Source organism: Pseudophryne corroboree, unplaced genomic scaffold (assembly GCF_028390025.1).
Source record: "Pseudophryne corroboree isolate aPseCor3 unplaced genomic scaffold, aPseCor3.hap2 scaffold_367, whole genome shotgun sequence".
Classification (NCBI taxonomy): domain Eukaryota; kingdom Metazoa; phylum Chordata; class Amphibia; order Anura; family Myobatrachidae; genus Pseudophryne; species Pseudophryne corroboree.
In genome coordinates, this window is record NW_026970019.1 from 515,785 (window position 1) to 530,530 (window position 14,746).

Genomic DNA, 14,746 nt, shown 5'->3' on the forward strand with positions numbered 1-14,746 from the left:
CTTCATTGGAAAGGCAGCAAGATGCATCCTCATTTCAATGTCTACTGAAATAATACAGGTTGACACCAGGAAACATTAACGCCACTGCATCCTTGCTGCTTTCTCATGTAGAAGTCTGTTTAATGTGAAAACAAGGTGATATCTAATTAGCACACAGGTAAGGAATTAAGAAAATCTTTATTTAAGGGTGAAGATGTTTCTCACAAAATCGTTGCCCCAATGCATCATTGAAATTCAAGCTGGAAAGATGATTTTAATATATCACTTGTACATTTTGTATTGCTCTTCTGGTGACAATGTAGTTTGTTTTTGTCAATTACCCTTTTAATAATAGGGTAAAGAAAATTAAGTGGATTTTTTAAAGAAAACTATACTGTCAATATACTATTAAAACAAATTAAAATGGTAAAAGTTATTGTACTTTAAGTAAAAATAAAAGAGCAAAAATATCAATCCCAGTTTTGATTACTTAAATTAACAAAAAAAATGCATATAGCAAAGGATAGTTTCAATCTGCCTACCTCTGGGTTATGGGCCCTGTATGCTTCCATTGCAGTACTCTGCTGCACATGTAAGTGCAAGAGATCCTGAAGCACTCACTCATCATGGGAAAGTACCAATGTGTTTCTTCGTTGGTTGATGGAAGAAACATCTTACAAAAACTCTCCAGATTATTGACTTTTTAAAGTTTTTCTAGGAAAAACTTTAGACTTTGTCAGTACGTACTTCTTGCAAAGTGTCTCTGTGGCGCAATCGGTTAGTGTGTCTGGCTACTAACCAAAAGGTTGATGGTTCAATCACACCCAGGGATGTAATTGACCTTGTTATCAGATTTTGGTGATCTTTAAGTAGACAAGTCAAAATTTCAAACCCCCTGTTATGGTGTAGGGTACCTGGCCTTCTCTGATGTAATCAGAGTTAGATTTGATTCATTGATTTTATAAAAACAGCTAGGAAGCACAATTTAGCAGTGGGTTGCAGAGAAAAAGAAATATGCTGGCAAAAAAAATCCAATTGAGTGATGAAACAGCTCTTCATTTTCTGGCTTTATTTTAATGCTAACAAATTTGTTCTCTGAAAAGTGTCCACAAAGCCAAGTCTCTGATTAACACCTTTGTAGGGATGGTTTTTCACCTATTACTAAATTAAACTTGCTTCATTGGAAAGGCAGCAAGATGCATCCTCATTTCAATGTCTACTGAAATAATACAGGTTGACACCAGGAAACATTAACGCCACTGCATCCTTGCTGCTTTCTCATGTAGAAGTCTGTTTAATGTGAAAACAAGGTGATATCTAATTAGCACACAGGTAAGGAATTAAGAAAATCTTTATTTAAGGGTGAAGATGTTTCTCACAAAATCGTTGCCCCAATGCATCATTGAAATTCAAGCTGGAAAGATGATTTTAATATATCACTTGTACATTTTGTATTGCTCTTCTGGTGACAATGTAGTTTGTTTTTGTCAATTACCATTTTAATAATAGGGTAAAGAAAATTAAGTGGATTTTTAAAAGAAAACAATACTTTCAATATACTATTAAAACAAATTAAAATTGTAAAAGTTATTGTACTTTAATGAAAAATAAAAGAGCAAAAATATCAATCCCAGTTTTGGATTACTTTAACAAAAAAAATGCATATAGCAGAGGATAGTTTTAATCTGCCTACCTCTGGGTTATGGGCCCAGCATGCTTCCATTGCAGTACTCTGCTGCACTTGTAAGTGCAAGAGATCCTGAAGCACTCACTCATCATGGGAAAGTACCAATGTGTTTCTTCATTGGTGGATGGAAGAAACATCTTACAAAAACTCTCCAGATTATTGATTTTTTAAAGTTTTTCTAGGAAACGTTTTAGATGAATGCTTATTAGACTTTGTCAGTATGTACGTTTGCAAAGTGTCTCTGTGGCGTAATCAGTTAGTGTGTACGGCTATAAACCAAAAGGTTGGAGGCTCAATCCCACCCAGGGACGTAATTGACCTTGTTATCAGATTTTGGTGATCTTTAAGTAGACAAGTCAAAATTTCAAACCCCCTGTTACGGTGTAGGGTACCTGGCCTTCTCTGATGTAATCAGAGTTAGATTTGATTCATTGATTTTATAAAAACAGCTAGGAAGCACAATTTAGCAGTGGGTTGCAGAGAAAAAGAAATATGCTGGCAAAAAAAATCCAATTGAGTGATGAAACTGCTCTTCATTTTCTGGCTTTATTTTTATGCTAACAAATTTGTTCTCTGAAAAGTGTCCACAAAGCCAAGTCTCTGATTAACACCTTTGTAGGGATGGTTTTTCACCTATTACTAAATTAAACTTGCTTCATTGGAAAGGCAGCAAGATGCATCCTCATTTCAATGTCTACTGAAATAATACAGGTTGACACCAGGAAACATTAACGCCACTGCATCCTTGCTGCTTTCTCATGTAGAAGTCTGTTTAATGTGAAAACAAGGTGATATCTAATTAGCACACAGGTAAGGAATTAAGAAAATCTTTATTTAAGGGTGAAGATGTTTCTCACAAAATCGTTGCCCCAATGCATCATTGAAATTCAAGCTGGAAAGATGATTTTAATATATCACTTGTACATTTTGTATTGCTCTTCTGGTGACAATGTAGTTTGTTTTTGTCAATTACCCTTTTAATAATAGGGTAAAGAAAATTAAGTGGATTTTTTAAAGAAAACTATACTGTCAATATACTATTAAAACAAATTAAAATGGTAAAAGTTATTGTACTTTAAGTAAAAATAAAAGAGCAAAAATATCAATCCCAGTTTTGATTACTTAAATTAACAAAAAAAATGCATATAGCAAAGGATAGTTTCAATCTGCCTACCTCTGGGTTATGGGCCCTGTATGCTTCCATTGCAGTACTCTGCTGCACATGTAAGTGCAAGAGATCCTGAAGCACTCACTCATCATGGGAAAATACCAATGTGTTTCTTCATTGGTTGATGGAAGAAACATTTTACAAAAACTCTCCAGATTATTGACTTTTTAAAGTTTTTCTAGGAAACGTTCTAGATGTATGCTTATTAGACTTTGTCAGTATGTACTTTTTTCAAAGTGTCTCTGTGGCGCAATCGGTTAGTGTGTCCAGCTACTAACCAAAAGGTTGGTGGTTCAATCCCAACCAGGGACGTAATTGACATTGTTATCAGATTTTGGTGATCTTTAAGTAGACAAGTCAAAATTTCAAATCCCCTGTTATGGTGTAGGGTACCTGGCCTTCTCTGATGTAATCAGAGTTAGATTTGATTCAGTGATTTTATAAAAACAGCTAGGAAGCACAATTTAGCAGTGGGTTGCAGAGAAAAAGAAATATGCTGGCAAAAAAAATCCAATTGAGTGATTAAACAGCTCTTCATTTTCTGGCTTTATTTTTATGCTAACAAATTTGTTCTCTGAAAAGTGTCCACAAAGCCAAGTCTCTGATTAACACCTTTGTAGGGATGGTTTTTCACCTATTACTAAATTAAACTTGCTTCATTGGAAAGGCAGCAAGATGCATCCTCATTTCAATGTCTACTGAAATAAGACAGGTTGACACCAGGAAACATTAACGCCACTGCATCCTTGCTGCTTTCTCATGTAGAAGTCTGTTTAATGTGAAAACAAGGTGATATCTAATTAGCACACAGTTTAGGAATTAAGAAAATCTTTATTTAAGGGTGAAGATGTTTCTCACAAAATTGTTGCCCCAATGCATCATTGAAATTCAAGCTGGAAAGATGATTTTAATATATCACTTGTACATTTTGTATTGCTCTTCTGGTGACAATGTAGTTTGTTTTTGTCAATTACCCTTTTAATAATAGGGTAAAGAAAATTAAGTGGATTTTTTTTAGGAAAACTATACTGTCAATATACTATTAAAACAAATTAAAATGGTAAAAGTTATTGTACTTTAAGTAAAAATAAAAGAGCAAAAATATCAATCCCAGTTTTGATTACTTAAATTAACAAAAAAAAAATGCATATAGCAAAGGATAGTTTCAATCTGCCTACCTCTGGGTTATGGGCCCAGCATGCTTCCATTGCAGTACTCTGCTGCACATGTAAGTGCAAGAGATCCTGAAGCACTCACTCATCATGGGAAAGTACCAATGTGTTTCTTCGTTGGTTGATGGAAGAAACATCTTACAAAAACTCTCCAGATTATTGACTTTTTAAAGTTTTTCTAGGAAACGTTCCAGATGTGTGCTTATTAGCCTTTGTCAGTATGTACTTTTTACAAAGTGTCTCTGTGGCGCAATCGGTTAGTGTGTCTGGCTACTAACCAAAAGGTTGGTGGTTCAATCCCACCCAGGGACGTAATTGACCTTGTTATCAGATTTTGGTGATCTTTAAGTAGACAAGTCAAAATTTCAAACCCCCCGTTATGGTGTAGGGTACCTGGCCTTCTCTGATGTAATCAGAGTTAGATTTGATTCAGTGATTTTATAAAAACAGATAGGAAGCACAATTTAGCAGTTGGTTGCAGAGAAAAAGAAATATGCTGGCAAAAAAAATCCAATTGAGTGATTAAACAGCTCTTCATTTTCTGGCTTTATTTTTATGCTAACAAATTTGTTCTCTGAAAAGTGTCCACAAAGCCAAGTCTCTGATTAACACCTTTGTAGGGATGGTTTTTCACCTATTACTAAATTAAACTTGCTTCATTGGAAAGGCAGCAAGATGCATCCTCATTTCAATTTCTACTGAAATAATACAGGTTGACACCAGGAAACATTAACGCCACTGCATCCTTGCTGCTTTCTCATGTGGAAGTCTGTTTAATGTGAAAACAAGGTGATATCTAATTAGCACACAGGTAAGGAATTAAGAAAATCTTTATTTAAGGAAGAAGATGTTTCTCACAAAATCGTTGCCCCAATGCATCATTGAAATTCAAGCTGGAAAGATGATTTTAATATATCACTTGTACATTTTGTATTGCTCTTCTGGTGACAATGTAGTTTGTTTTTGTCAATTACCCTTTTAATAATAGGGTAAAGAAAATTAAGTGGATTTTTTAAAGAAAACTATACTGTCAATATACTATTCAAACAAATTAAAATGGTAAAAGTTATTGTACTTCAAGTAAAAATAAAAGAACAAAAATATCAATCCCAGTTTTGATTACTTAAATTAACAAAAAAAATGCATATAGCAAAGGATAGTTTCAATCTGCCTACCTCTGGGTTATGGGCCCAGCATGCTTCCATTGCAGTACTCTGCTGCACATGTAAGTGCAAGAGATCCTGAAGCACTCACTCATCATGGGAAAGTACCAATGTGTTTCTTCGTTGGTTGATGGAAGAAACATTTTACAAAAACTCTCCAGATTATTGACTTTTTAAAGTTTTTCTAGGAAACGTTCTAGATGTATGCTTATTAGCCTTTGTCAGAATGCATTTTTAGCGAAGTGTCTCTGTGGCGCAATCGGTTAGTGTATCCGGCTACTAACCAAAAGGTTGGTGGTTCAATCCCACCCAGGGACGTAATTGACCTTGTTATCAGATTTTGGTGATCTTTAAATAGACATGTCAAAATTTCAAACCCCCTGTTATGGTGTAGGGTACCTGGCCTTTTCTGATGTAATCAGAGTTAGATTTGATTCAGTGATTTAATAAAAACAGCTAGGAAGCACAATTTAGCAGTGGGTTGCAGAGAAAAAGAAATATGCTGGCAAAAAAAATCCAATTGAGTGATTAAACAGCTCTTCATTTTCTGGCTTTATTTTTATGCTAACAAATTTGTTCTCTGAAAAGTGTCCACAAAGCCAAGTCTCTGATTAACACCTTTGTAGGGATGGTTTTTCACCTATTACTAAATTAAACTTGCTTCATTGGAAAGGCAGCAAGATGCATCCTCATTTCAATGTCTACTGAAATAATACAGGTTGACACCAGGAAACATTAACGCCACTGCATCCTTGCTGCTTTCTCATGTAGAAGTCTGTTTAATGTGAAAACAAGGTGATATCTAATTAGCACACAGGTAAGGAATTAAGAAAATCTTTATTTAAGGGTGAAGATGTTTCTCACAAAATCGTTGCCCCAATGCATCATTGAAATTCAAGCTGGAAAGATGATTTTAATATATCACTTGTACATTTTGTATTGCTCTTCTGGTGACAATGTAGTTTGTTTTTGTCAATTACCCTTTTAATAATAGGGTAAAGAAAATTAAGTGGATTTTTTAAAGAAAACTATACTGTCAATATACTATTAAAACAAATTAAAATGGTAAAAGTTATTGTACTTTAAGTAAAAATAAAAGAGCAAAAATATCAATCCCAGTTTTGATTACTTAAATTAACAAAAAAAATGCATATAGCAAAGGATAGTTTCAATCTGCCTACCTCTGGGTTATGGGCCCTGTATGCTTCCATTGCAGTACTCTGCTGCACATGTAAGTGCAAGAGATCCTGAAGCACTCACTCATCATGGGAAAGTACCAATGTGTTTCTTCATTGGTTGATGGAAGAAACATCTTACAAAAACTCTCCAGATTATTGACTTTTTAAAGTTTTTCTAGGAAACGTTCTAGATGTATGCTTATTAGACTTTGTCAGTATGTACTTTTTGCAAAGTGTCTCTGTGGCGCAATCGGTTAGTGTGTCCGGCTACTAACCAAAAGGTTGGTGGTTCAATCCCAACCAGGGACGTAATTGACATTGTTATCAGATTTTGGTGATCTTTAAGTAGACAAGTCAAAATTTCAAACCCCCTGTTATGGTGTAGGGTACCTGGCCTTCTCTGATGTAATCAGAGTTAGATTTGATTCAGTGATTTTATAAAAACAGCTAGGAAGCACAATTTAGCAGTGGGTTGCAGAGAAAAAGAAATATGCTGGCAAAAAAAATCCAATTGAGTGATTAAACAGCTCTTCATTTTCTGGCTTTATTTTTATGCTAACAAATTTGTTCTTTGAAAAGTGTCCACAAAGCCAAGTCTCTGATTAACACCTTTGTAGGGATGGTTTTTCACCTATTACTAAATTAAACTTGCTTCATTGGAAAGGCAGCAAGATGCATCCTCATTTCAATGTCTACTGAAATAATACAGGTTGACACCAGGAAACATTAACGCCACTGCATCCTTGCTGCTTTCTCATGTAGAAGTCTGTTTAATGTGAAAACAAGGTGATATCTAATTAGCACACAGGTTAGGAATTAAGAAAATCTTTATTTAAGGGTGAAGATGTTTCTCACAAAATTGTTGCCCCAATGCATCATTGAAATTCAAGCTGGAAAGATGATTTTAATATATCACTTGTACATTTTGTATTGCTCTTCTGGTGACAATGTAGTTTGTTTTTGTCAATTACCCTTTTAATAATAGGGTAAAGAAAATTAAGTGGATTTTTTTAAGGAAAACTATACTGTCAGTATACTATTAAAACAAATTAAAATGGTAAAAGTTATTGTACTTTAAGTAAAAATAAAAGAGCAAAAATATCAATCCCAGTTTTGATTACTTAAATTAACAAAAAAAAAATGCATATAGCAAAGGATAGTTTCAATCTGCCTACCTCTGGGTTATGGGCCCAGCATGCTTCCATTGCAGTACTCTGCTGCACATGTAAGTGCAAGAGATCCTGAAGCACTCACTCATCATGGGAAAGTACCAATGTGTTTCTTCGTTGGTTGATGGAAGAAACATCTTACAAAAACTCTCCAGATTATTGACTTTTTAAAGTTTTTCTAGGAAACGTTCCAGATGTATGCTTATTAGCCTTTGTCAGTATGTACTTTTTACAAAGTGTCTCTGTGGCGTAATCGGTTAGTGTGTCTAGCTACTAACCGAAAGGTTGGTGGATCAATCCCACCCAGGGACGTAATTGACCTTGTTATCAGATTTTGGTGATCTTTAAGTAGACAAGTCAAAATTTCAAACCCCCCGTTATGGTGTAGGGTACCTGGCCTTCTCTGATGTAATCAGAGTTAGATTTGATTCAGTGATTTTATAAAAACAGATAGGAAGCACAATTTAGCAGTGGGTTGCAGAGAAAAAGAAATATGCTGGCAAAAAAAATCCAATTGAGTGATTAAACAGCTCTTCATTTTCTGGCTTTATTCTTATGCTAACAAATTTGTTCTCTGAAAAGTGTCCACAAAGCCAAGTCTCTGATTAACACCTTTGTAGGGATGGTTTTTCACCTATTACTAAATTAAACTTGCTTCATTGGAAAGGCAGCAAGATGCATCCTCATTTCAATTTCTACTGAAATAATACAGGTTGACACCAGGAAACATTAACGCCACTGCATCCTTGCTGCTTTCTCATGTGGAAGTCTGTTTAATGTGAAAACAAGGTGATATCTAATTAGCACACAGGTAAGGAATTAAGAAAATCTTTATTTAAGGGTGAAGATGTTTCTCACAAAATCGTTGCCCCAATGCATCATTGAAATTCAAGCTGGAAAGATGATTTTAATATATCACTTGTACATTTTGTATTGCTCTTCTGGTGACAATGTAGTTTGTTTTTGTCAATTACCCTTTTAATAATAGGGTAAAGAAAATTAAGTGGATTTTTTAAAGAAAACTATACTGTCAATATACTATTCAAACAAATTAAAATGGTAAAAGTTATTGTACTTTAAGTAAAAATAAAAGAGCAAAAATATCAATCCCAGTTTTGATTACTTAAATTAACAAAAAAAATGCATATAGCAAAGGATAGTTTCAATCTGCCTACCTCTGGGTTATGGGCCCTGTATGCTTCCATTGCAGTACTCTGCTGCACATGTAAGTGCAAGAGATCCTGAAGCACTCACTCATCATGGGAAAGTACCAATGTGTTTCTTCATTGGTTGATGGAAGAAACATCTTACAAAAACTCTCCAGATTATTAATCGTTGCCCCAATGCATCATTGAAATTCAAGCTGGAAAGATGATTTTAATATATCACTTGTACATTTTGTATTGCTCTTCTGGTGACAATGTAGTTTGTTTTTGTCAATTACCATTTTAATAATAGGGTAAAGAAAATTAAGTGGATTTTTAAAAGAAAACAATACTTTCAATATACTATTAAAACAAATTAAAATGGTAAAAATTATTGTACTTTAATGAAAAATAAAAGAGCAAAAATATCAATCCCAGTTTTGGATTACTTTAATTAACAAAAAAAAAATGCATATAGCAGAGGATAGTTTTAATCTGCCTACCTCTGGGTTATGGGCCCAGCATGCTTCCATTGCAGTACTTTGCTGCACATGTAAGTGCAAGAGATCCTGAAGCACTCAGTCATCAATGGAAAGTACCAATGTGTTTCTTCGTTGGTTGATGGAAGAAACATCTTACAAAAACTCTCCAGATTATTGACTTTTTAAAGTTTTTCTAGGAAACGTTCTAGATGTATGCTTATTAGCCTTTGTCAGTATGTACTTTTTGCAAAGTGTCTCTGTGGCGCAATCGGTTAGTGTGTCCGGCTACTAATCAAAAGGTTGGTGGTTCAATCCCACCCAGGGACATAATTGACCTTGTTATCAGATTTTGGTGATCTTTAAGTAGACAAGTCAAAATTTAAAACCCCCTGTTATGGTGTAGGGTACCTGGCCTTCTCTGATGTAATCAGAGTTAGATTTGATTCATTGATTTTATAAAAACAGCTAGGAAGCACAATTTAGCAGTGGGTTGCAGAGATAAAGAAATATGCTGGCAAAAAAAATCCAATTGAGTGATTAAACAGCTCTTCATTTTCTGGCTTTATTTTTATGCTAACAAATTTGTTCTCTGAAAAGTGTCCACAAAGCCAAGTCTCTGATTAACACCTTTGTAGGGATGGTTTTTCACCTATTACTAAATTAAACTTGCTTCATTGGAAAGGCAGCAAGATGCATCCTCATTTCAATGTCTACTGAAATAATACAGGTTGACACCAGGAAACATTAACGCCACTGCATCCTTGCTGCTTTCTCATGTAGAAGTCTGTTTAATGTGAAAACAAGGTGATATCTAATTAGCACACAGGTAAGGAATTAAGAAAATCTTTATTTAAGGGTGAAGATGTTTCTCACAAAATCGTTGCCCCAATGCATCATTGAAATTCAAGCTGGAAAGATGATTTTAATATATCACTTGTACATTTTGTATTGCTCTTCTGGTGACAATGTAGTTTGTTTTTGTCAATTACCCTTTTAATAATAGGGTAAAGAAAATTAAGTGGATTTTTTAAAGAAAACTATACTGTCAATATACTATTAAAACAAATTAAAATGGTAAAAGTTATTGTACTTTAAGTAAAAATAAAAAAGCAAAAATATCAATCCCAGTTTTGATTACTAAAATTAACAAAAAAAAATGCATATAGCAGAGGATAGTTTCAATCTGCCTACCTCTGGGTTATGTGCCCAGCATGCTTCCATTGCTGTACTCTGCTGCACATGTAAGTGCAATAGATCCTAAAGCACTCACTCATCATGGGAAAGTACCAATGTGTTTCTTCGTTGGTTGATGGAAGAAACATCTTACAAAAACTCTCCAGATTATTGACTTTTTAAAGTTTTTCTAGGAAAAGTTTTAGATGAATGCTTATTAGCCTTTGTCAGTATGTACTTTTGCAAAGTGTCTCTGTGGCGCAATCAGTTAGTGTGTATGGCTATTAACCAAAAGGTTGGTGGTTCAATCCCACCCAGGGACGTAATTGACCTTGTTATCAGATTTTGGTGATCTTTAAGTAGACAAGTCAAAATTTCAAACCCCCTCTTATGGTGTAGGGTACCTGGCCTTCTCTGATGTAATCAGAGTTAGATTTGATTCAGTGATTTTATAAAAACAGCTAGGAAGCACAATTTAGCAGTGGGTTGCAGAGAAAAAGAAATATGCTGGCAAAAAAATCCAATTGAGTGATTAAACAGCTCTTCATTTTCTGGCTTTATTTTTATGCTAACAAATTTGTTCTCTGAAAAGTGTCCACAAAGCCAAGTCTCTGATTAACACCTTTGTAAGGATGGTTTTTCACCTATTACTAAATTAAACTTGCTTCATTGGAAAGGCAGCAAGATGCATCCTCATTTCAATGTCTACTGAAATAATACAGGTTGACACCAGGAAACATTAACGCCACTGCATCCTTGCTGCTTTCTCATGTGGAAGTCTGTTTAATGTGAAAACAAGGTGATATCTAATTAGCACACAGGTAAGGAATTAAGAAAATCTTTATTTAAGGGTGAAAATGTTTCTCACAAAATCGTTGCCCCAATGCATCATTGAAATTCAAGCTGGAAAGATGATTTTAATATATCACTTGTACATTTTGTATTGCTCTTCTGGTGACAATGTAGTTTGTTTTTGTCAATTACCCTTTTAATAATAGGGTAAAGAAAATTAAGTGGATTTTTTAAAGAAAACTATACTGTCAATATACTATTAAAACAAATTATAATGGTAAAAGTTATTGTACTTTAAGTAAAAATAAAAGAACAAAAATATCAATCCCAGTTTTGATTACTTAAATTAACAAAAAAAAAATGTATATAGCAAAGGATAGTTTCAATCTGCCTACCTCTGGGTTATGGGCCCAGCATGCTTCCATTGCAGTACTTTGCTGCACATGTAAGTGCAAGAGATCCTGAAGCACTCAGTCATCATGGGAAAGTACCAATGTGTTTCTTCGTTGGTTGATGGAAGAAACATCTTACAAAAACTCTCCAGATTATTGACTTTTTAAAGTTTTTCTAGGAAACGTTCTAGATGTATGCTTATTAGCCTTTGTCAGTATGTACTTTTTGCAAAGTGTCTCTGTGGCGCAATCGGTTAGTGAGTCCGACTACTAACCAAAAGGTTGGTGGTTCAATCCCACCCAGGGACGTAATTGACCTTGTTATCAGATTTTGGTGATCTTTAAGTAGACAAGTCAAAATTTCAAACCCCCTCTTATGGTGTAGGGTACCTGGCCTTCTCTGATGTAATCAGAGTTAGATTTGATTCATTGATTTTATAAAAACAGCTAGGAAGCACAATTTAGCAGTCGGTTGCAGAGAAAAAGAAATATGCTGGCAAAAAAAATCAAATTGAGTGATTAAACAGCTCTTCATTTTCTGGCTTTATTTTTATGCTAACAAATTTGTTCTCTGAAAAGTGTCCACAAAGCCAAGTCTCTGATTAACACCTTTGTAGGGATGGTTTTTCACCTATTGCTAAATTAAACTTGCTTCATTGGAAAGGCAGCAAGATGCATCCTCATTTCAATGTCTACTGAAATAATACAGGTTGACACCAGGAAACATTAACGCCACTGCATCCTTGCTGCTTTCTCATGTAGAAGTCTGTTTAATGTGAAAACAAGGTGATATCTAATTAGCACACAGGTAAGGAATTAAGAAAATCTTTATTTAAGGGTGAAGATGTTTCTCACAAAATCGTTGCCCCAATGCATCATTGAAATTCAAGCTGGAAAGATGATTTTAATATATCACTTGTACATTTTGTATTGCTCTTCTGGTGACAATGTAGTTTGTTTTTGTCAATTACCCTTTTAATAATAGGGTAAAGAAAATTAAGTGGATTTTTTAAAGAAAACTATACTGTCAATTTACTATTAAAACAAATTAAAATGGTAAAAGTTATTGTACTTTAAGTAAAAATAAAAGAGCAAAAATATCAATCCCAGTTTTGATTACTTAAATTAACAAAAAAAAATGCATATAGCAAAGGATAGTTTCAATCTGCCTACCTCTGGGTTATGGGCCCAGCATGCTTCCATTGCAGTACTCTGCTGCACATGTAAGTGCAAGAGATCCTGAAGCACTCAGTCATCATGGGAAAGTACCAATGTGTTTCTTCTTTGGTTGATGGAAGAAACATCTTACAAAAACTCTCCAGATTATTGACTTTTTAAAGTTTTTCTAGGAAACGTTCTAGATGTATGCTTATTAGCCTTTGTCAGTATGTACTTTTTGTGAAGTATCTCTGTGGCGCAATCGGTTAGTGTATCCGGCTACTAGCTAAAAGGTTGGTGGTTCAATCCCACCCAGGGACGTAATTGACCTTGTTATCAGATTTTGGTGATCTTTAAGTAGACAAGTCAAAATTTCAAACCCCTTGTTATGGTGTAGGGTACCTGGCCTTTTCTGATGTAATCAGAGTTAGATTTGATTCAGTGATTTAATAAAAACAGCTAGGAAGCACAATTTAGCAGTGGGTTGCAGAGAAAAAGAAATATGCTGGCAAAAAAATCCAATTGAGCGATTAAACAGCTCTTCATTTTCTGGCTTTATTTTTATGCTAACAAATTTGTTCTCTGAAAAGTGTCCACAAAGCCAAGTCTCTGATTAACACCTTTGTAGGGATGGTTTTTCACCTATTACTAAATTAAACTTGCTTCATTGGAAAGGCAGCAAGATGCATCCTCATTTCAATGTCTACTGAAATAATACAGGTTGACACCAGGAAACATTAATGCCACTGTATCCTTGCTGCTTTCTCATGTGGAAGTCTGTTTAATGTGAAAACAAGGTGATATCTAATTAGCACACAGGTAAGGAATTAAGAAAATCTTTATTTAAGGGTGAAGATGTTTCTCACAAAATTGTTGCCCCAATGCATCATTGAAATTCAAGCTGGAAAGATGATTTTAATATATCACTTGTATATTTTGTATTGCTCTTCTGGTGACAATGTAGTTTGTTTTTGTCAATTACCATTTTAATAATAGGGTAAAGAAAATTAAGTGGATTTTTAAAAGAAAACAATACTGTCAATATACCATTAAAACAAATTAAAATGGTAAAAGTTATTGTACTTTAAGTAAAAATAAAAGAGCCAAAATATCAATCCCAGTTTTGGATTACTTTAATTAACAAAAAAAAAAGCATATAGCAGAGGATAGTTTCAATCTGCCTACCGCTGGGTTATGGGCCCAGCATGCTTCCATTGCTGTACTCTGCTGCACATGTAAGTGCAAGAGATCCTGAAGCACTCACTCATCATGGGAAAGTACCAATGTGTTTCTTCGTTGGTTGATGGAAGAAACATCTTACAAAAACTCTCCAGATTATTGACTTTTTAAAGTTTTTCTAGGAAACGTTTTAGATGAATGCTTATTAGCCTTTGTCAGTATGGACTTTTGCAAAGTGTCTCTGTGGCGCAATCAGTTAGTGTGCACGGCTATTAACCAAAAGGTTGGTGGTTCAATCCCACCCAGGGACGTAATTGACCTTGTTATCAGATTTTGGTGATCTTTAAGTAGACAAGTCAAAATTTCAAATCCCCCTGTTCTGGTGTAGGGTACCTGGCCTTTTCTGATGTAATCAGAGTTAGATTTGATTCAGTGATTTAATAAAAACAGCTAGGAAGCACAATTTAGCAGTGGGTTGCAGAGAAAAAGAAATATGCTGGCAAAAAAAATCCAATTGAGTGATTAAACAGCTCTTAATTTTCTGGCTTTATTTTTATGCTAACAAATTTGTTCTCTGAAAAGTGTCCACAAAGCCAAGTCTCTGATTAACACCTTTGTAAGGATGGTTTTTAACCTATTACTAAATTAAACTTGCTTCATTGGAAAGGCAGCAAGATGCATCCTCATTTCAATGTCTACTGAAATAATACAGGTTGACACCAGGAAACATTAACGCCACTGCATCCTTGCTGCTTTCTCATGTGGAAGTCTGTTTAATGTGAAAACAAGGTGATATCTAATTAGCACACAGGTAAGGAATTAAGAAAATCTTTATTTAAGGGTGAAAATGTTTCTCACAAAATCGTTGCCCCAATGCATCATTGAAATTCAAGCTGGAAATATGATTTT

The 14,746-nt window shown here is 34.6% G+C and overlaps 1 non-coding gene across 1 annotated transcript; it reads left to right on the forward strand.

Annotated features, from left to right (window-relative positions):
• Positions 1-4,244: 4,244 nt before the first annotated feature.
• TRNAS-ACU (transfer RNA serine (anticodon ACU)) lies at positions 4,245-4,318 on the forward strand. The gene has a single exon. It is a non-coding gene; the product is annotated as a tRNA-Ser (tRNA).
• Positions 4,319-14,746: the final 10,428 nt, after the last annotated feature.